The sequence below is a fragment of the Telmatherina bonti genome, assembly GCF_933228915.1.
Source record: "Telmatherina bonti genome assembly, chromosome: 22".
NCBI lineage: Eukaryota > Metazoa > Chordata > Actinopteri > Atheriniformes > Telmatherinidae > Telmatherina > Telmatherina bonti.
In genome coordinates this window covers 13,220,132-13,240,775 of record NC_136631.1, presented here as the reverse complement: position 1 = coordinate 13,240,775, position 20,644 = coordinate 13,220,132, and the positions used below count along the sequence as shown (strand labels likewise).

The window sequence follows — 20,644 nt, the reverse complement described above, 5'->3', positions numbered from 1 at the left end:
CCATAAAGCCGGTTGTCGAACCTGTCACAGTGGCTGCCTTCTTTCAACGCCACTACTGACGCTTTTCTTGCAAAGTTTATTCAGGCAAAGCAGGGCTGCAAGTATGAAAGGCTCAAAGGCGTGCCAACACACAAACCCAACGACACACACGTTTGCCTTCTGCTGCGAGTTGAACTGCGTGACTGTTTGGAAAGAACAACAAGACAAGTCTTCCTTTTAGCTGCAAACCGCTGCACCCAGTCTTGAAGTCTCCCCTCCCTCTTCCCCTTCAGGCCTCTGTTCTCGTCAAAAAGCCTTCGCACAGGCCATCTGCTTCAAGGCCAAGAGACCACTGCCACCCTGACACTCCTCGGCACACCCCGTGACCTGGCATTCTTTCACTTCTGCCCCCGGGTGACTCCTACAAAAGCTGCATGTTTAGTCTGACTGAGTGTCTGTCTTGAGTCTGGGATACCGGTGAGGAACGGACCCCACCTTGGCACAGCGTAAACAACAGTTGTATGAATTTTTCCTTTCATGAAGACCACCGTGCATTTATTAAACAGCAGCTATGAGTGCAAACTTTTTCAAAAACCCACCTGAGCATGAGGAGCATGACTTCCTAAGTCTTGCAGGGCTCATTTGGTTATTTTCCCAAGAGGGCATTGAACGAAACATATAGACTAACCATGTGGGCCAATATGACAGTCATGTAATGCTTGGGGAGTAAATCAGCAATCTGTACTGCAAGTTGAGCAAGTATCAGCCAAAATAATCGAACATAACACAAGCTAACAACAAGATTTAAAGCTTTTTGAATTGCAATACTGACATCTGAAAGCTATGAGGTCATTTGTTGTTGTAAGGAATCGCACTGCCTTCCTCCTGTCAAATCACAGCCCCTGAGACTTGTCTCCTATCACTTTCCACAGGCAAGGCATCAACAGAGCTCTTAAAGAAACACAGCTGCAGTTTTGATTCAAACTCATTCGAAAGCACTTTAAATGCACAAACAAATGGAAGTAAAGACGAGAAAATTGTGATAGTGGAGCCAAAAAAACAGGAGTTTCTTCTCTTCATATGAATAAGATTTAAAGTCTCTTGCGGTTGTTTACTTATGAGGAGCAATGTCTATGTACGAATCATTCACTGAAAGCTCATATTACTGTGCGGTAGATGCAGCCAAAGCCACCAAACATCCATCAACTGCTTGTTAAGTGTCTTTCGAACTTTTTCATTATACATTTCGAAGCTCTCCGCCTGGCTCCCGACCAAAAATGACATGGCAGTCCTCAGTGAGATTTATACACGTATGCCCACGCGGCTAAAGAGTGATGCCAAGTAAATGAAAATGTTTCGAAACACTTTTAGACTATGCGCTCTCACCATGCAAGCATCCAAACACTTCAGATACAAAGTTAAACAGTACTTTGTGTCGGGCGTAAAGTAATGAAATCCCTGAAACTTATCATCCGAAGTGATAAAGTCAGAAGTATGAAAGGTCAGTTTTCTGTATCTGTATCTATAAGGCTATAGAGACTGCTATCTAGCTTATACAAGCATGAACTAAGCAGCACTTAAACGTGAACAAAGTAGACCCCACACCTGCGAAACAGAAAACAGCACAACCTCCACCCTGACCTCCTCTTAATCCAGTAAATAAGAGAAACAAAGGAAGGAAAGATACAACAGAGTCCATAAGTCTTACCTCTGTGGCCCAGCTTTAATCTAAAAGCTCTTTGAAGAGCTCGCAAAGGAGAAATCTAGCTTGTGTTCTCTGAATCTCAAAGTAGATTCTCCCTGGCAATGCTTGGTGAGTCTTAAATCAGCATGCGCACACACACACACACACACACACACCACGTCTGACTCACACACACCCAGACACACTGGAGGACACGTGGAAACTCCCTCCCGGCTTTGGAGGAGCAGCGAATCACAATCCTCCCAGGGTAACTCCAGGTGACGGAGCGCCAAGAGGAAAAGCCAGAGAGCAGGGAGGAAAAAGTGAAAAGTTCCCAACAGCAAAGCGCTCACAGACGGAGAGGCAAAGATGTTTTATAGCTCTCATACATCCTCTGAAAGGAGAAAAAAAAAAAAAAAAAAAAAGCTTCACTAGTCAACTGCCTTGTTTTTTTTCCAACATCCAGCTTTTCCGTTGGCTTGGAGGAGGATGCAGGGCTCGGTGCAGCCAAGGTGGTTTTTTCAGAGCAGTTTGAGGCGATTGGGCGAGACAAGTTGGCGTGTAATGACTGCAGCCCTGCCTGGGAGGCACTGGGGGGGGGCACAATGACTGGAACTCTTGTCTGACCTTAAATACCACAATGACCCCAGGAGGAGACCAGAGACAGAGGGGAGGGGGACAGGAAAAAAATGCAACTTTGTGCACATGTGCATTAATGAAAATAGCAGGGAAAAGTGCAGTAAGTGAAAAAAAGTTTAATAAAAAAAAATTAAAAAAACGGAGTAATATTGGGGGCAAGGGGCAAAGTATACCACACTTTTTGATCACAGCCCAATTACAGCAGCAAAAAATGCTGGAACTAGGATTTCTCCAAGTGTTGTGACTAAGCCTTATCCCAGCGGAGACGCACTTGAGACCGCCGTCTGGCTCATAGCACGCGCATGCTTCCATTTGTCAACGACTCACATAACTGTGGTCATGCAGTCAAACTGGACCCATTCAGAGAGCTACACTTAAACACAACACGCCATCGGAGCTGCTTCCACAAGCTCTTCCAAACCCACTCGCTAGTCAGATGTTTACATCTGAGCATTGCCAGAGCTCAGAAACGCATCACATCACCTCTACTGATGAAAAACATCCCAGCCTACAGCCTATTACCCACAATGCTCAAATGGGTTTTTCTATAGAAAGTCATGTCGGTCTAAAAAGCCATTCAAAGTCATGTCCATGCCACGCTGTATGAGCAGCTGTGGAATGGCCTTCCATCAGCCGACTGCTTGACATAGACGTCTGCTCAGGGAGACAATATCAGCCGCGTTCGCCGGGGCTAAACAACATTGTCAACGACACAATGGTCCTTGTGGCTTAGCCCGAAATCGTCTCAAAGGCTTTTGTCCGCCTATAAATGCTGGCAGCTAAAAGGTTGGTCCACATCACGCCTGGAGCGAGTGGGAGTCGTGAAAAACAGAGGAGAGGAGGCAGTCAGGATACGGTGTGATGCATATTCATGCAGAGCAGGTGCTGGGTCTAATTCCACCCGGCCAAATCGGCTGACCCCTAATTATGATCAATTAAAGCTCCAATTGGCTCTGCTCTCCAGAGCCAAGTTGAATCCCTCTGCATTTGAGCTCTGGGCAACTAACTGATGCACAGATCTCAAAGTCATTTTCATTCACATCGTCAAACACTAAACAAATGCAAAAGTTGCTAAAAAGAAGCTGAAGGTCGTATTATAATAGAAGAAAAAATACTTATAAATGAGACTTGTGCTCGTTGCTGGGTTTTACCCAGCAGCAAAGCTGGAATGAATTGGATGGTGGAAAAAAAAATAACAAGGAGAGCATGTCTAACAAGATTTCCCATGGGGAAAATCAGGACAACTATGTGTGTGGATGTGTGTTGACGCAGGGTCAGAGGACTTAATCAGGATAATGTTTGAAATACCAGAAATTCCCTCTGATACGGAGGCCTACATGATGCCCGAAGGCCTTTTTGTCACCCGGCTTAGTGATAAGGATGCGACAGAATCTGAATCCCTCATGAATCCACCTCAATTAAAGCTCACCCTGCAACAGCTGAACCAACTCAGCACATTACGTGACGCATGCTAGTTTTTAAAAGGTTTCTCGATGGTAAGGGGATGTTTAATCATGTCTGATCACTATGATTGCAACTTGCATGCTTGTTTCACAACCTCCATGCATGAATTAATTTATCCTCATGAACTGATCATTAAAAAAGACATGGATCATGAAGAAAAGTGATTAATGGATGGATTAAACAACTAAAAGTCGTCTTCTCATTTGAAAAGTTGATTTTAAAATAATAAGCTTATAATATTTCCATTCTGTCATAAGGATAAAACATTTGAACTACAAAAAATTATATTTAAACATATTTAAGCAGTAAAACAAGCCAACATCATACCTTTAAATAACAGAAATGTGCTTTATTTTCAAGCAAACTAGGCAGCTGTGCATGAACCCCATTTAGAAACTGCACAGCACTTCATATGTTTTTAATAACTACAGTAAGGCATCCATCCCATTAATGTGCTGTGGATAGACACCTTAACTTCCCATGTAAATGATTCTTTTAATGCAAAACCCATTTATCATGTCGCATTTAATCTCAGGCAGATTACTCGCGATAATCCATCTCTGATGGAAAAACTGGTGGAGTGCTGCTCATGGGAGAATTTCGAAGAGGATCGGGGTGAGAGATATGATTTTCAGTCTGCTTGCTAATATTTCACATCTCTGTCATAGAAAGCATGATGGAGAGATTCTGGTGGCTGGAGGCAGTTTATGGTTAGATGCCATTGATTATCTTACTCACTGGGGACTCCAATCTGCAGCAATTTGTGAAGAAAATATCCACTGGGAGGAAATACACAGGTCTTAATTGCCTAATATTAGCTGCAATTAGCACGCCGCCGCACAAAGAAACATGGATTTAAAAAGAGTCTGGAAATGCATTTAAAATTAGATGGATGGAGGAAGTGGGAGTTGGAGTGCATATGTGTGTGTGATTGTGTGACAGATGGAATTTACTTAAGCTGGGGTGCTTTAAATCAGGGTGAAAGGTCAAGTTTTTTGTTTGGAACCGAGTTCCACCCTCAAGTCCACTCCCTATCCTTTACAATGCAACTTGTAGGCTCCAACATGTTAAAGAATCCTGGTTTATTCTTTTAAAATAAGCATATTCTCATATTAAAATAATCAGATTATGATTAGCTTGATATAAAGTCATCCAAATGAATGAGTTAATTTCATGACATGAAGTGTAAAATTAAGAAAATTCAAATAACACTTCTATAAAATGTCCTTCTTCAGTCTGTCCCAAACTATTGTCACCTCAGCTACTTTTCCGCACATCAATGCCCCCGTCAAACCAGTCGACTCAAGACTCAGACATTTCAACACCAACTTTAAATTAATGAGGATGTGTCGCGGCTTGCAGGAGCTCTGCTAAGAAAGGAGTGAAAGGGTGACATCTAAAATGAGGCATGTGGCATTCACATCATTTAGCGAGACAGTGACCGCAGACATCCTCAAGGGGGTGTTAGTGTCAATCCACTGTATGACGATGATTATATGCATTTAAATGTGCATGATCTGACAAGAGGAAGAAGAGGCTCACAGGTTAAAAATAAATCTAACAAAACAGCTGGAAGGCTGCAGATGCTAATCAGTTCACCATTAGCTAGCTACTTTGCCAATTAAGCAGCTTAATGGACAGAAGCGGGTCATCTTGAGGGTTAAACCGGTAATGAAGAAAGAGGCAGACACCCACAGTATGGAAATGAACTTCTTCCAGAGCTGCTGCATCTGGATATTCCAGCAATTTCGCTGGATTGATTTTTCCAGTGCAATCAGCGTCCTCTCACAAACCTCGGCATCCCTGTAGCAGCAGCTTCACCTGCAAGCAGAGCTGAAGCAAAGCAAGCTTTGGGAATTTCTGTCCTTGAGCTGAAAAATTATATTGGAAAATGCCTGGAACAAGTAACAAAGAATTCCAAATGGTGCAAATATGTGTAGAATGAGTCTGTAGCAGCGACAGGGTCAGATAAAGGACCTGAACGGCTGCTGGAAAAATGTGCGCGCACACACACACACACACACACACACACACAGCTCCTGTCCTGCAAGATGAGGTAAAGCATGACAGCTTTGCTGTTTAAAGGGGAGAGAACCTATCCCCCCCCCCCCGATAAGAGATAGGGGAAGAATAGAGCCTTTGAGGTGGGGAAAAGAGAAAGGATGTTGGTGTTAACCTTCAAGAAGGGCGACTTGCATTTCTGGCATCACAAATAATTCTGGCATCAATTTTTTTTTTTTTTTTTTTTTTTTTATTGAGTTTCACAAAGGCTGCACACCACACCTGCACTAAGCCCATTCACACACACCGCATTTTTGTCTCCAGTGGAATTGACTGTTGCTGTCCTTTGTGTGCTGCACGATAATCTGTCACACTACGTAGTGCGAGCTCAGGTGATTAATGCGCTCAGCCCACAAACTACTCACTCATTATCATAGCAGAAGCCACTGTGCTGTACCGTGGAAGTCATGTGAGACACACCGGTGGCTCCCGAAGGTGATCCATCAGAGATCACAGACTGCTGCAGAACAACATTCAGACACATGGGGGTCTGCTGCTGGAGGTCACGCAGAAGCACAGGTGTTTCCAGGGGAACAATGAAGTACATGGGATTTTGGGAGCGGGCAGAAAAAGAAGCATGTGCATGAGGAAATCTGTGAAGAAACTCCCTGACAAACATGCAGCATCCATCACTGGATGCATTAGAAAGGAGTCGCCCATTGAGGAAGAAGAAAGTGTCCTGAAGTGTCCCAGAGGTGAACCTGTAATATAAAAGCTGAGCGTTCAAATCAAAATGACAAGCGGCTGGTGAATGCAGCTGTATCTGGGGTAGTAGGGCGAACAGCCACACTCTGGCTCTGTCCCAGCAGATGTACACACGCACACCTGCTAAACTGGCACATACTGCTGCAGGGGAGGTCCTAACAGTCTGCATCCAGATGCTCTATGGGTATACGTCTGCATGTGTGGGGCGCCCAGTCTCATCTATCACTGCCACAGGCATGCATTAATTCCTTTCTGCATTCTTGAGGAACTCTGACGCCAGTTTGCTCTTGTCCCCTCCCGTTGCGGCTGTAAGGCACTAATCATGATCCTCCTCACCCACTGCAAGGCCAAGCTTCATTCAAAATGTCCTGGTACTGTTTAAATCACTCATTATTGATTCAGCCTTCAAAAGTCACATGACAGCTTGACACTGATAGAAAAGGTAATTCAAGCTTCATCTCCCCTTGCCGAGCACAGCCATATGTTCTTGGTAAACTAGCTCTCCAACTGGCAGCGTCTCAACTTTTATGGTCTATTAAGGGCCAAAGCGTAGATCACAGTCAGGCCAAACAGAGCATGAATCAGTCAGGAGGCTAAGAGACCATCTGACTGATAACACAAGGAAGTGACCTTAGATGTGATGAATAGACAGGAAATCAAAAACCAGGCAACAACAACCAGGACGTAGTAATTGTTGGAACCAGCTCAGCACTTCCACTGCAGTTTATACACAGCAGTCATGTCTGCTAAAGCTTTTAACTGTGACAAACTGACAGGATGAAACCACAACGATCCTTCAGGGCTATTAGTGCTGGTTGGACTAGTCTGGGCCCGTCTGGTTGGTTTGCTCACTGTGGTCAAGGTTAACAAAAGCAACAAAAGAGCCTATGTTCAGCAAGCTGTAAGGAGCCATTACCTGAAGCAGTTAATACTGTTATCCAAGTCTGTCTTTAACCACTTTTGGCAGATCTGATTTTATATGCTCAGGATGAGCAAAACGTCAGAAAACGCACTCTTCATCTGTTTTCTGCCTGATCTGGTTTGCCCTATTTTCAAACCAAGATGTTCAAAGAATTGCCTGAAATAAGTCAAACTCAGCGACTTACAAGCAGGATTATCCTGCTTTGCAACAATGGAGGATTAAAGAGAAACATCATCCCAAAAAAATGTAGGAATCAGCATCATCCTGTTTGAAATTTAACTTAACGTGGTGATTCATCACACATGTTTTAGTATTCCTATCACACTGATGAGACTGCAAGACAGACGTATAGCTCATCTCTAGCAAAGCGGTGTGGAGTGGAGGAAGCCGGCTGGCTGTAGATGGTACGATAAAAGTGGTGGAGCTGTCAGTGTCAGGTTGTGGACCTACATCAGAGCCCTGTAAACACAGGACCACAGGCTGCTCTGCTAAATAAACCAACCTTCAGGTAAGTTCAACTCTGTTTAGATCAGCCTCTCTGTACCTACAGCCTACAACCAAGCATGTTTATGTGCAGTCAGGGTGTAAATATCCTTTAACATTTATGTAGTCTCCCAAAAGGATAGATTCCACTTCCAGTAAAGCTTTAGTAAATACAGATATGAGCTCATGCAACTTAATCTTCTAATCTAAGACGACTAACAGCTACAGGCTTTCTACTGACAAGACTAAATAAGAGTTCATGTTGGCTTAAAGTGGAAAAATAGGATCAATATATTTATACAAATGAGCAGAATTTACATGTCTTATGTAAAATAACAGAAAACAAAACAGTAAAAGTATATTTCCAAGTGCTGGGACTTTAACGTGAGCTTTCTGCTGGCTGGAGCCGACTCGAGGTTGTCATGTGACTAGAAAATGATTACCAATGCATCTGTTTTCCATGCAGGACTTCTTATCCTCCCATTACTGTGTAAGTACGTTTAAGGTTGAACCCCTTTTACACATCCAAACATTAAAAGAAAAGTGCACCAAAAAGCTGCACCCATCTGTCAATGACAGAATCCAAACAAACATCCTTTTAATACACTTTCACTTTGCCAAGTTCTTCCTTATGCTTTGATTCAAAATAATCTCATATCAGTGAATACAGATCATCCACTTCTGCATCTCAAATCATTCAAGATTTAATTATATCCCTGGCTGGTTCTTAGATTCACTGCATGTCATCAAGATTGGAATTACAGCAGTAAGAGTGTGACTGAAAGCAGCTGCTCATTTCTGTAAAGTGAACTTATTAAAGTAGAACTTACTTGCCTTGTGCATTTCGTTCAGAGATTAAATCAGATAATAAATCATAAATAGTTACCTATAACAACAATCTCCTGCTTTTATATAACTAATATAATAATATACATCAGTGCAATTTTAGGCCTGACTATACTAAATCTAATGTCCTGCAGTGACGATTAAATTGCTAAAAGAGGCAAGCTCTAATGTTAGGTTAAAGCTCAAACTGTACTCTAATCATGTTTTCACTGATTCTCTTATTTAAATGTCATCCTACCTGCTGAATATGACTCAGTCAAAGGTAACTTCTCACAGAGGAAACGTCTCTGCTCCTGCTGTCAGCAAACAAAACTAATTGTTTTATGGCAGTGTGAACCCTGACTGACCAGAATGTGCAGTTTCACTTACTGTCAGCAGAGATACGAGGAGAAAAGCTCAGCGGCTGGCTCAGTATCCTGACTAATAAACATAATAAGCTCCATTCTAATGACACTTAAATCTGAGCAGGTAACAACTGTTTACATAAAGCTTGTGCGTGCTTGTCTGCTTATCCTTTGCAGATATTTGAAAGTTATCTCAGAACAAGACTTGGAAAGAGGTTTAACCGCTGTGGTTAGTGTGAGTCTGAATGTTTGGACGCAACTTTGCATGTTTGGGTTTTCTTTCTCCAAGCAGGTGGCCTGTGCAAAATCTGTGACCTACTTCTTGTCCCCAAACTGTGTCAGAAGTTAGTATGCTATTCTTTAAGAGTACACAGCATGTTTGATGAGGATTTGCATTTGTTTTTATTGCACATACAAACAGATTTTGATTTTTGAAAAAGAGGTGGCAGAAGTAATAACAAACCAACCTAAAGCAGCACAAAAGAAAAAGCCGAGATTAGCTTTGACTGCTGAATTATCTTAAGAAATTAGCTGGGAGCCATTATTGACCTATAATCCACCGCAGGTGCTCAACAAAAGCTCTCAAGCAGCCACTGTGTACAGCCAGTAAAATTAAAATCACACAACACGACAAAGGCTTGACCCGTGCAACCAGTTTTTCGTAGTCACGAGGATGCAGGAGCACGTGAACTCATTGGATTGCCGGGAAAAAAGTCGAAGACCAATCTCCACAAAGCCAACCTCTTTGTGCTGCTCTGCACACAGTCTTTTGAGGCAGGAATGCGGTTCCTAAATGGCAGAAAAAACAGGAACAAGTCACCACTGGCACTGGCAGACTCTGAATGGCACCTCATCTTCGAGGCATGGCAAGCTTTTTGGCTAAACACTAGCAGCTGTGCCACATGTGCACCGCTTTTATAGACAAGATTAAATTAAAGCCCCTGCCAAACTCATTATTCTCCCATCTATACAGCGGGGCTTAAGAATGTCAATGAGGATCACGCTCATAACGAAGTCGCCTTGCAGGGTGCACAGGGTGAAACTTTCACACAATTACCGACAGTAAATCAGCAACATGTTCCGAGCGGACAACGTCTTTCCTTTTTTTTTCTGACGTTGAAGAGTTACAGGCCGGTCCCTAATTCTCATCCAGTAAAATGAATTCCTCAGCTAATTGAGTTACTGCTCACAGGCAGAAGTGCGATGTCCCATAGGACGGGTGTGTGGACGGGGGGTGGAAATCGACAGGCAGATGCTCCAACCAGCAGAGGTCTCAAAGGGTCAAGCTGCTCCATTACGAGAGGACAAGGGTGGCATTTATTCACAGGCTTCTCCTCCACAGCTGGAATGGGCTTTGAGGGAATGGAGAAGGATACTTAACCCCTGAGGCTAACTGGTCACCACAAACCATCCAATGTTTCATTCATTCCTGGTGGAGATGCAGCTAATGTTCTAGAAAAAAAAACTGCTAAAACTGCATAAAAAAAAAAAAGAGAGAGAGAGAAGGGTAGTTCAAGAACATCAGAAAGACCAAGATGGCCTTACTCCCAAGTGATCACGAAGACGATGGTGTAACTTGAAAACCAGTACTGCACAGGTTGAAACAATGTAATTAGATCTGGCTTGTCTGCAGAGGCTGCATCCAAGCGGTGCAAGTGTACAGCTATTCATTGTATCATTAGCTTTTCAGCATTTTACATGTCAAGGACAAAATGTGTCTTGGCCTGGGACTTGTGCACATCGCCAAAAAAGGCCCAGACATTAAGCAGGATGATACGGATGGTGGTAAAAGATCAGGAAAGAATGAGCACAGTCTTCCAGCTTGTTTAAATATTTGCCTGTAGCGCAGCATGATAGCTTAATTGGCAAAAGCAGCAGGCATGTCTGGGACCAAACATGAACATTTAGATGACCCCCTTTGACATACACACATTATCGTGTTAGCGAAGCTAGCCACTGACAAAATGGCCTGCTATCTGTTAGGCCACATTTCAGAGCCAATTAAGCAAGTGAGACTGTGAAAAACGAGGCTAAAACGAGTTTAGGTTTAAACTCGTTAAATCAAACTCTTGTTCACTGCACATGAACATGCAATTGAAAGGGTTAAAAGAAAGGAAAAAGCAGAAAAACATGATACACGAGACCATTAACACAACATGACAGGGGAAGTTCAGCCCTTTGACAGTAACAATCATTTGAATAGTCTGAATGGAAACCCGGGTGCTGGTGGTTCTTGTCATTGTTATTATTAGTTCAAGCCAGAGCATGGCAGTTTGGCCATGTGCACTATAAAATATCATTATTACTGTTTAAAAAAGGCAGCCGCAAGTTTCCAGTGAGGCGGATTTCTCCATGTGAGCAGACCGCAAGGCTTGCCGCTGGAGACAAAACCACTTGCTTATACGAACAAAATTACAACCAAGGAGGAGGACGGGTGCCTAAAGAGACCAAAATGGTTTACAAAAAACAATTTCAGGATCATATCGCAGGTTATTAAAGCCATTATTTAACAGCCAGAGACTCTGCAGGGCAGAAACAGACATATGGAGGGAGGAACCTGGTGAACACCAATGAAAACGTTCACATCTATGAGACACCTAAGGCTAGAGAACTTAAAATTAAGCTGTAGGCAGATTCCTTAAGTGTAACTGCAGCATGTCAGATGAGTGACACGATATCAGCCACCTATTAGTCAGCTGTCAGGGCGTACTCCTCAGATCACTAACCTCAAGAGAATATGAATGAATGATTTTACCTTCCAAGGTGGAAATGATTTACAAGGACCGACGTTGCTGCTGATATCAGATCCTGACACACACAAGCCGAATATCAAGGGGTATATAAAAGAAACATCGCTAAAGATGTAGGGTTTTGGTTTTTCCTACCTTGAAAGTAGGAAAAACAGCTACTCCATCAGCATGCAAGATGGGTGCTTTGAGACAACTCTGCAGCCTTTCTATGATTCAGCTAAAAAGAATGCAAGCACAGGAGCTGTTCACCACATTGGCCTTTTGATATTTTGCAGGGTTGCTTGGACAGAATATTGCAGTTGTTCCTCTATTTTTCTAATAAAAGTCTAAAGGTCTAGATCCATGTGGGAAAACCAACAATAATGTTGTTGAGCGTGACAAACAACCAGAAAGTTTGAGCAGTTGTGCGAGATGACCCATACAAGCTGCTGTTGTGGTTGTGATGTAAAGTCTCAGGGGACAGAGATAGAGAAAGAGTTACTGGGCAGAAACATTCAAAAGACTGAGCATGATCATTTAAGATGCTTTAATCCATTTGTAACCAATCTGACACATAGGTGTATCAAATCTAAATGGGTTAAATCTGCAAATGTCATGTACAGAAAGTAACCAATGAAATTAACTGGATTTCCAGTGCACTTTTCAGTTTGCATTTGGCAGATGCAAATAACAAAAAGGGGAAAGAAACTAAAAATTGAAGAGGAAAAAATTAAGCATTACACAAAAGTGTTTATAAGCATACTTCAGGATTTCTTTTCCTTTTTCCAGATTTGAAGAAGACGTGATGGGTCTCAGGAAGCATGGAAACACTTAAGCAATTCATGACAAAGATTAAAATGAGTCACATGCTGTTTGTTTCTGAACCAATCAACTATAAATTCATGTGACCGAGCAGCAGCGTCCTAGATAAGACATAAAATCTCAGATACTCCCAGAAATTAAATCAGTTTCTAAAGAAGAACTGTTTTTTCCCTATATGATGGGACTGCATACAGCCAAGCTTATCAGCGAAGAACCAACCAACAGAAAAATGCTCAATACATCTGGTTTTTTTGGGGCTTTTCAGATGATTGCCTCAGAATTTCTTCACTCCTGTTATAACTGGGAGGGCGCACACCCCATGTATGCATCTATCCTAAGCAGCAAATCCTCAGTTTGGCTGCCTGCTGGCTGCATAATTTTCTCCATGTTATTTCAATATTCCATTTACAAAGTGTACAACGGGGTTACTTGACTTCAGCCCATGAAGGCCGCTGTTCTGCAGGTTTTAGATGCTTCCTTGCTCTAATACACAAATTAAAATTAAGTGGGTCCAACAGCCTGTAGTCAAATTGTGCACAACGGCTTTGTCATTTTTTCAGGTGTTTTGAAGCAGAGAAACGTCTAAAACCTTCGAGAAGGACCCTTGAATAGCCCTGGTGCACATCGTTCTACGTAAATGTTCCCACTCCACTGCCCCATCACATAAATCCAATCATCCAGAACAGATCCAAACACATAAATCCATACGTTTGTTTCAAACATTGTCAAACATCATCAAATGTTGTCTAATGTCACTGCGGACATTTTCCCATACGTGCATTACGTTTGCATTGTTATTAGACAATACATCCACCAGAGGGCAGTGTAGAGGCTAGAGTTCACTTGAGTTCTGACATCAGATTAATTTTCTGTATATGTGCTGTTTATTGTAGAGCGTAAAGGAGTCCTTAAGTCCAATATATGCTCAATGTTAATACGCATACAGACAGTCTATAGCATCCTTTACGTCCATACTCTGGTCCATTTTCCTAAAGTCTGCATATGCTTAGCCAGACATAAAGCATGAATGGCAGCATGTGTGTGGCGATATTTGAAAATAGTTGAAATGTTGTAAATATTTACAGATGTAAAAAGGATAAATAAGACTTTATCTAATTTTAGGAAAGAAAGCGTATTTATTTCCAATATATTGATTTAGTCTGCTGGAGACTTGCCCTTAGCCCTTTTATAGCTGGTAACCTTTCTTAGATTAAAACACAGCTTTGATCGGACAAGATCCAAGTCTATAAACCAAGCACTCACTGGGCTCCACCATCTCTAATAACATTAGGACTGAACAAGCGGACAAATTAGGAGACAACTTCTCCAATGACACTTGAATGTCAGATACCATTTATAGTTTCTCTGGTACAGCCTGCTCACATATGTAACAGCCTGGTGAGCTAGTTGCCCTACATCTCCTGCCATCAGGTTAAGAGATTCAGCGTTAGTGCCCTGAGTTTCTGTGCGTGGAAAGATTTAATAATCTTCTGACATGACTGTGAACCCCCACTGGCTAGACTGCAGAGAGAGGTGGCATCTATGAGAAAGCCTTGTGGAATCTGCAGTGATACTGTTTGGGAACAGACATGTATCAATATTGCACAACCGTCCCCAGCTGAAACAAGCCGAGCAGCAACGTGCACTCTGGGTAATCCACTTTACTTGGCATCATCCACTAGAGGAACCAGCTACAAATAATACTGACCTTCTAGCTGACCTGTGTATGCATGCATGTTGACAGTGAGCTCATGAGACAGTTGCTATTTGTTAGTTTAACTGGTTACATGAACATGAGACAACTAGAAAGAAATCCCATTCTTTTTAATGTAAATATATGCATACATGCATTTGAAGAGAGCTTACCAGGTAGATAAGTCTCCGTAGGCCTTTGCACCTGCACCCATAAACTGTAAAAAACAACCCTATTAGTGACAAAGTTTAACAGCAGTCAGGCAGTGATCATGTCCAGCTGAACACAGAGAGGTGGAGATGGAAATTTCCAGACGATGAGGGAAACCCATGTCAACTTTGGTTAGAAGTGCAGAAAGCGAAGGGAATCAAAAGTGTGCTGTAAAAATAAGCCCACACACAGGCTCCCCTGCTGTGGCCTGGCTGATATGCTACTCGTTTCATTCACTTGAAATGTAATGCACATATTACACCGATTATTAAGCCCAAAGAGTTCTGCGTTTCCAAAACAACTTCAAACTTCTGTTTCATTGTCATTATCTTGATGTACATTACAATGACCTCCTTCACTTTTATACACTACCTTTTTCCTGTTCACAGCCCAGGCATGTCCGCCAAATAAGTCTTGGCGATGAAATCACCTCAGGAAACAGGTTATCTAGATACATTTATGTCTTTGAGGAAAGAATTTTTAAGGAAGCTTTCATTGAGCGTGTTTGCTGAGTGGATGCTAGGATTACTGACCTAAAGGAGTCAAGACCCTGTCTCTGTTTACAGTGGCTAGGCTCCAAACAAGTGAACCAACATGACAAAGCCTGGAGACCGAGAAGTGGAGGAAAAAAAGGCCTATCTTTTGCAGAGATCAACCCACCAACTGTTTAAAGCAAGATTGGGGGCTGAACAGGCAGAGGAGTGCTAATGAGCCTGAAAATGTTCCTCAACATACAAATGCAGCCAGAGAACCTTCAAAGCTATTCTCATCTGTCGCAGAGCTAAGGAAAGTCTGTAGATAAGGGTACACAAAGTTCCATGCAGTTCAGTGGAGCAAGTTTCTGAGCAAGCAAAAGATGGAAAACAACATCAATATCTTGGACAACTGCTGAGCTACAGCAATTTTCTGGTGTGATGACGGATACATGGCAGATGGAGGAAAGACAATGATAAATGGAAACTAAAAACAATGTGGTTTGTGAAGGAGTTGCGTGCATCTCAACATTCTCATCTGCTTTTACTGTCTTAGTTGCACTGTGAAGCAGAGTTTTCCTTCTTTTGAAAGGACCATATAAAAGTAAAGTGCTAATTAGACTGTTATCTAAATTAACGGAATAACTTCACTGATTAGGATTGGAGCTGGTGCTTGGATCAAAGACTGATGTGCCTGACTGAGGGGAGGGGGGGGGGGGGGGGGGGGGGGGGGGCTTTTTAGCTATCATCAAAAACAAACAAAAAAAAAGGTAATCAGTTTCCACCCACTGATGAGCAGCTGGGATGTGCTTGAATTTAGTCCATCCATCATTGGGGACAATACAAGACGCATGGCACCAAGTGAACATCACAACACCAGGCACTTTAGCCTGAAGCACCAGCTGTGTTTGCCTTTCCAATAGGGCACGGGTCGTACGTGGGACCTTATGGCTACTAGGCCGAGGTAGAGCTGATCAATCACAATTTGTATTGTAAGGATTGACCAGTAAAGCCAGCTTAGGCCCAACAAGAGGGGGTGCAGAGTGGGTTATTTCCATACAAACTGGACTGTTGAATGTGCCAGCATATGTTTTTTTGTCCCCTCCTTCTTTTTATGGATAGATGTAAAAAACCAAGTGTCTAAACTGTGTCCAGCTTGAATTCATAATCAAAGGCTTCAACAAGGTGCAAACAAAGAACTGATGCTCTAAAAGAACATGCTTTGAGCATAAAAGATCACACAAGCTGCAAGTGGGGTCTCTGAACCAGCCGTATTGTGAAGTTTTGAAGTGTCATAATGGGATCAATACCCCTGAACTATCAGCTTCTGTACTCAGTGTTCCCTTTTATCCCCATCTCATTGTTCATGAATTTGACAAATCAAACACTTTCATGTATATCTAAAGCTTGTACATCACTTGCTTGGCTTTAAAGCGCACCTTTATTAGACTGAAATATTGGGCACCGTCTAGGAAGCTTGCAGGAATCACACGCACTGCTACTCAACTGCTGCCATGGGAGCTTTTTGCCTCCTGCACACCAATCACCACAAGATTTATACTGCTATCAATAAAAGAGTGGTAACTGAACATCTTGCAGTTATTTCTTTGAGGTTAATGAAATTCTGAATCACCAGTCAAGTGATCTGGTGCTGTTTAAGAGCTACCTCACCCATCTCATTACCTACACACCCCACTCACCAGCAAAGCTGACTCTGTATCTAAAACCTCATTTAACACTATGTTAAAGTGTCTGTCTCCATTTAATCTTAATTTTCTTCTCAAACCTTTAAAGTAGTTCTTAAGCAAGTGACCCTGAAGGAGTTGAATTCAGTTTACAACTCTGCATTAATCTCCTCAAAGAACTAAAAGTTGAAGCTGTTAAGGAACATGAATGGCTTGACGGGTTAAGCTGGATGAGCCCATGCTGAGATGGACAGAAGGTTCCTGCATGTGCAGCAGAGCATGGGATCCTGCATCGAGGCAGAGACAACAAATCCAACTGCCTGAATTCATGCTTTAAAGTGGACTGATGTGTGTGTGTCTACCAGCTAAGAAGCACAACATGTGAAAGTCAGAATCGCTAAATTATGCAGAAGGTACAACGCCTCTTTGTGAGCAGTTCTTTAGGAAAAGGGTTTACTTATCAGTTTTATCCAAAGTGCCACTTCAAGAAATTATCTTTAACCCCCATGTTGTGTTGGTTATGGCTTTTCGACCTGCAGCTGCGAGCACACACATAGGGTCAAAGCTTGCCATGTGTCTTTTACTCAGCATCAAATGAGAAGTCTCAGCCAAGATGCTGTCAACGCCAGCTTTTAGTTCACCTGCTTTTTATAGCATCCAACCCAGACACTGCTGGCCACACACTCCCAGCGAATACTTTCAAAGCCAAATATACTTTCAAGCACAGCAGAAAGAAATAGAAACACACAGGCCACCACTACGCTGCCTAAGTGGACCATCTACACTGAAACAAAAGCCTTGAAATGACATTTCCTTGTAATCGAAGAGAGCATATCAAGGCGTAGACCAAAAAGAAAATAAAAAAGTGTGATCCTTCTCAAATCTTGTCTGCATCATGCTGCCCTCCTCCGTGGCCACTCATCCTGGAAAAAGAAGAAGGCCTTCATCCCAGTGTGACAATAAGCTTAGATGTTATCCATGCCTGATAAGTCACATGCACTGTACCTTATATGGAAAAAAATGTACAAGGTAGAAGGCATGAAACATTGGTGTTTCTCAGCCAGAGAGCAACTACTTCAGAACTGACGGCGGCTGCTCATACACAGCCTGTTGCCGAGAGGAGAACAGTTCCAAGTTTCTTCCCTGATGAAGATCACTGCTTACATAAAGCATCAGAGCACCAAAGACAAGAGCAGTCAACACTCACGCCGCTGTTCTTTAAATAGCTCCACAAAGCTCCGCACAGTGCATCAACTGACTTCAAAACAGATTGTTTTATAAAGGAAGCTCCCGAGGCAATTATGTCACAGTTTGACTACGATACCGAAACCAGGAAATTTAAGACAAGTGATGTAAGAGCCATCCAAAAAGAGAGAAAGTAGCGTCACTTCTTCCTTCTTCACAAATAAATAATCACAGCAACTGTCAGTCCAACCGGCAACAAAAGCATAACTCATAACTTATGTCACAAAACGAAAGCCTGAACACCAAAACAGTCCCATGTTTTCCTCAAAAAGGAAATTACCAGTCACAGTCAATCAGAATCTTTCTGGTTCAGGACTCTTTTCCAAGTCCCGGGTAAAAACAGAATAGTAAAAACAATGTTCCTTGTGGATGAGGATTTCTTTGCCACAAAAATGTGAACCGCAAAGGCCAAAGTATGCAGATGTTCCTTCTGACATAAGTACTGTGATCTCCAACTAAAACACAGAGAAAACAGGGTGCACACAGAACAGGTCCAATTATGTAAGTAAATAATGATTTCTGTATAGTACATTAAACAGGCAGGGGGGGCTGAAAGGCCTTATGAAATACAAGCCAGTCACACAGCATGACTCCGCCTGCAGAAAAATCAAACAGAAGTTAATCTTTAGCTGCTTTTCCCTGACATTGATATCAGGCTTAATTCCTGGATGAAAACAATAAAAGTAAATGTGTGTGTATATATGGATAAGTAATCCATATCCAAATAAACATTCGTCATTAATAACCTCTTAACACCTTCCCAGACCTAGACTCCACCGCCAAGACAAGACTCCATGAATACTCCAGAAAGACTTCAGCCAGAACCATCAGACAGATCAATAAGCAACCTAGTCTTCAAGTTAAAGCCAATCATTAGCTTGTGTTTTTATTATTGCAACCATCCTCAGCGGCATGCAAATGTAGCAAGCCACTTTCCCGTGCAGGGTTTCCATGACAGAGGGCCCAAAATGCCAAAAGGCACGCTGGGTCCTCCCTCTTGTGTTTGCTCTGGGTTGGCCCTGCACTCCAGGGGTCCCAGGGCCCTTTTGTTGCCTCTGCATGTAGCTGTAGAGCCCTTCCACCCCAGCACACAGCCACACAAGACTAATAGAATATAAATCACATCTGAACTCAATAATTAGTAAAATCACCAATGCTCCCAATATCTCAATCTATAAATCAATTGACTCCACGATAACATATTGGAACACAAAAACACGCGCATTCAGTGCAGTTGTTAGTTAATATCCAAGGCTGAGCAAACAAAAGTAATATTATTTATTTTATCATCCCACTAAAACTGTTTCACAGAGTTTGAAAAGAAATAATCTGCAAAGTAAATTAGCGCACACATGCTGAGGTTTTAATTGTTTTTAACAGGAGAAGCAGGTCATTCCCTGAATTATTACACCGCACTCTGTAAACAGAACCCATGATATAAAACGCATTTCAACGTGACACAATCCAAATCACCAGACAGCCGCGTGTTTGTGCAGGATTTCTGCTGCTACGGAGGGATTTCATTTTCACTGCAACCAATGAGAAGTCAGTGCGGGGGGGAATCAAACCTACACACACTTTAAATAACAATCACAAACTTCTTGTTTAATTGCGCGAATAAAAATGAAAGATGCGTTCACGAGCTCTCGACTGAGCGCAGTCATTTACAACCGTGACTGAGAAAGAAGTTCGCCTCCAACTTACCGGGTGATGTTTCCCTCTACTTCTCGCTGTATTCACACGTTTCTCTCTTATAAACATTCATATATAAATTATTATCTTTAAATACGCGAATAAAGTTGTTTTTTCTTGGAGTCTCCTTCCACGAAATCTCCGTTTCCAGAGCAAACGATCCCGGGACGGAGCGCCAAGAGACTGCGGACTCTTCCCAGACAATGTAGGGTTAAACTCCTCCTTCCAGCGGACACTGAGAAGGGGGATGGCCGCATGCGAGAATACAACATGAAGCTCCAGGGGGATTAGTGAAAGGTAGATCTGAGTTTGATAGAATAAAGGAAACCGAGGGTTTTCCAAACAGTGGTGCGTGGACATTTTTAAGGCCTCAAGAGGAGATATCGGGGTCCAATGCTAAATCTGTTGACTGAAACTTAATTAAATAAAAATAGATAATTAGATTTAACACAACTACACAAGCCATTCAAGATATGTGGTATAATGACTTGCAAACACATTTCATTTGCATTTTATGTAGCTTTATGTAACAACAGCCCTTTTTTGTTGTTTTGTTAGCCTCAGTGGTTTGACTCCATATTGGCACAAAGATGGTCAGAAAAAAAAGAATGTAATTTAACCTGGCTGCTAAAACTTCCTAAATGTATACAGTTCCTTGTCCAAAGCTGCTAAACTAGCCATTATCAGGACACTGAAGCCTGTCAAAATCTGGCAGCCATTAATGGACTGGCCTAAGCTGATGCCAAAACACAATGAAGTGAGGCAACACTTATCCACAATCTTCCTAATTCAAATGGCAGCCCAGGTAGCAAACACAACAGCCATGTGGAAACTACTTTCAGCTTTGGTTTATGCTCTGTATGCTTGTTTCACAGCATACAGATATGATGTTTTAATTGGTAAAATATGTTTAATTTGGCTTGTGCCAGTGTGACACATATTATTTTAATTTATCAGCATCAGATTGC

At 42.3% G+C, this 20,644-nt stretch overlaps 1 protein-coding gene across 3 annotated transcripts in view; it reads right to left on the bottom strand.

Moving 5' to 3' along the window:
• Positions 1–19,868, bottom strand: part of tiam2a (TIAM Rac1 associated GEF 2a) — a 64,114-nt gene extending 44,246 nt beyond the window's left edge. Inside the window, exons 1-2 of one of the 3 annotated variants that reach the window (XM_079261898.1) lie at positions 19,689–19,868; positions 14,545–14,588 (exon numbers count right to left, since the gene is read on the bottom strand). The gene's annotated coding sequence lies outside the window, so the exon portion shown is untranslated. Of the gene's footprint in view, positions 1–1,687; positions 1,763–14,544; positions 14,589–19,688 lie in introns of those variants that run through there. The other 2 variants (XM_079261897.1, XM_079261899.1) reach the window with 2 other exon arrangements.
• Positions 19,869–20,644: the final 776 nt, after the last annotated feature.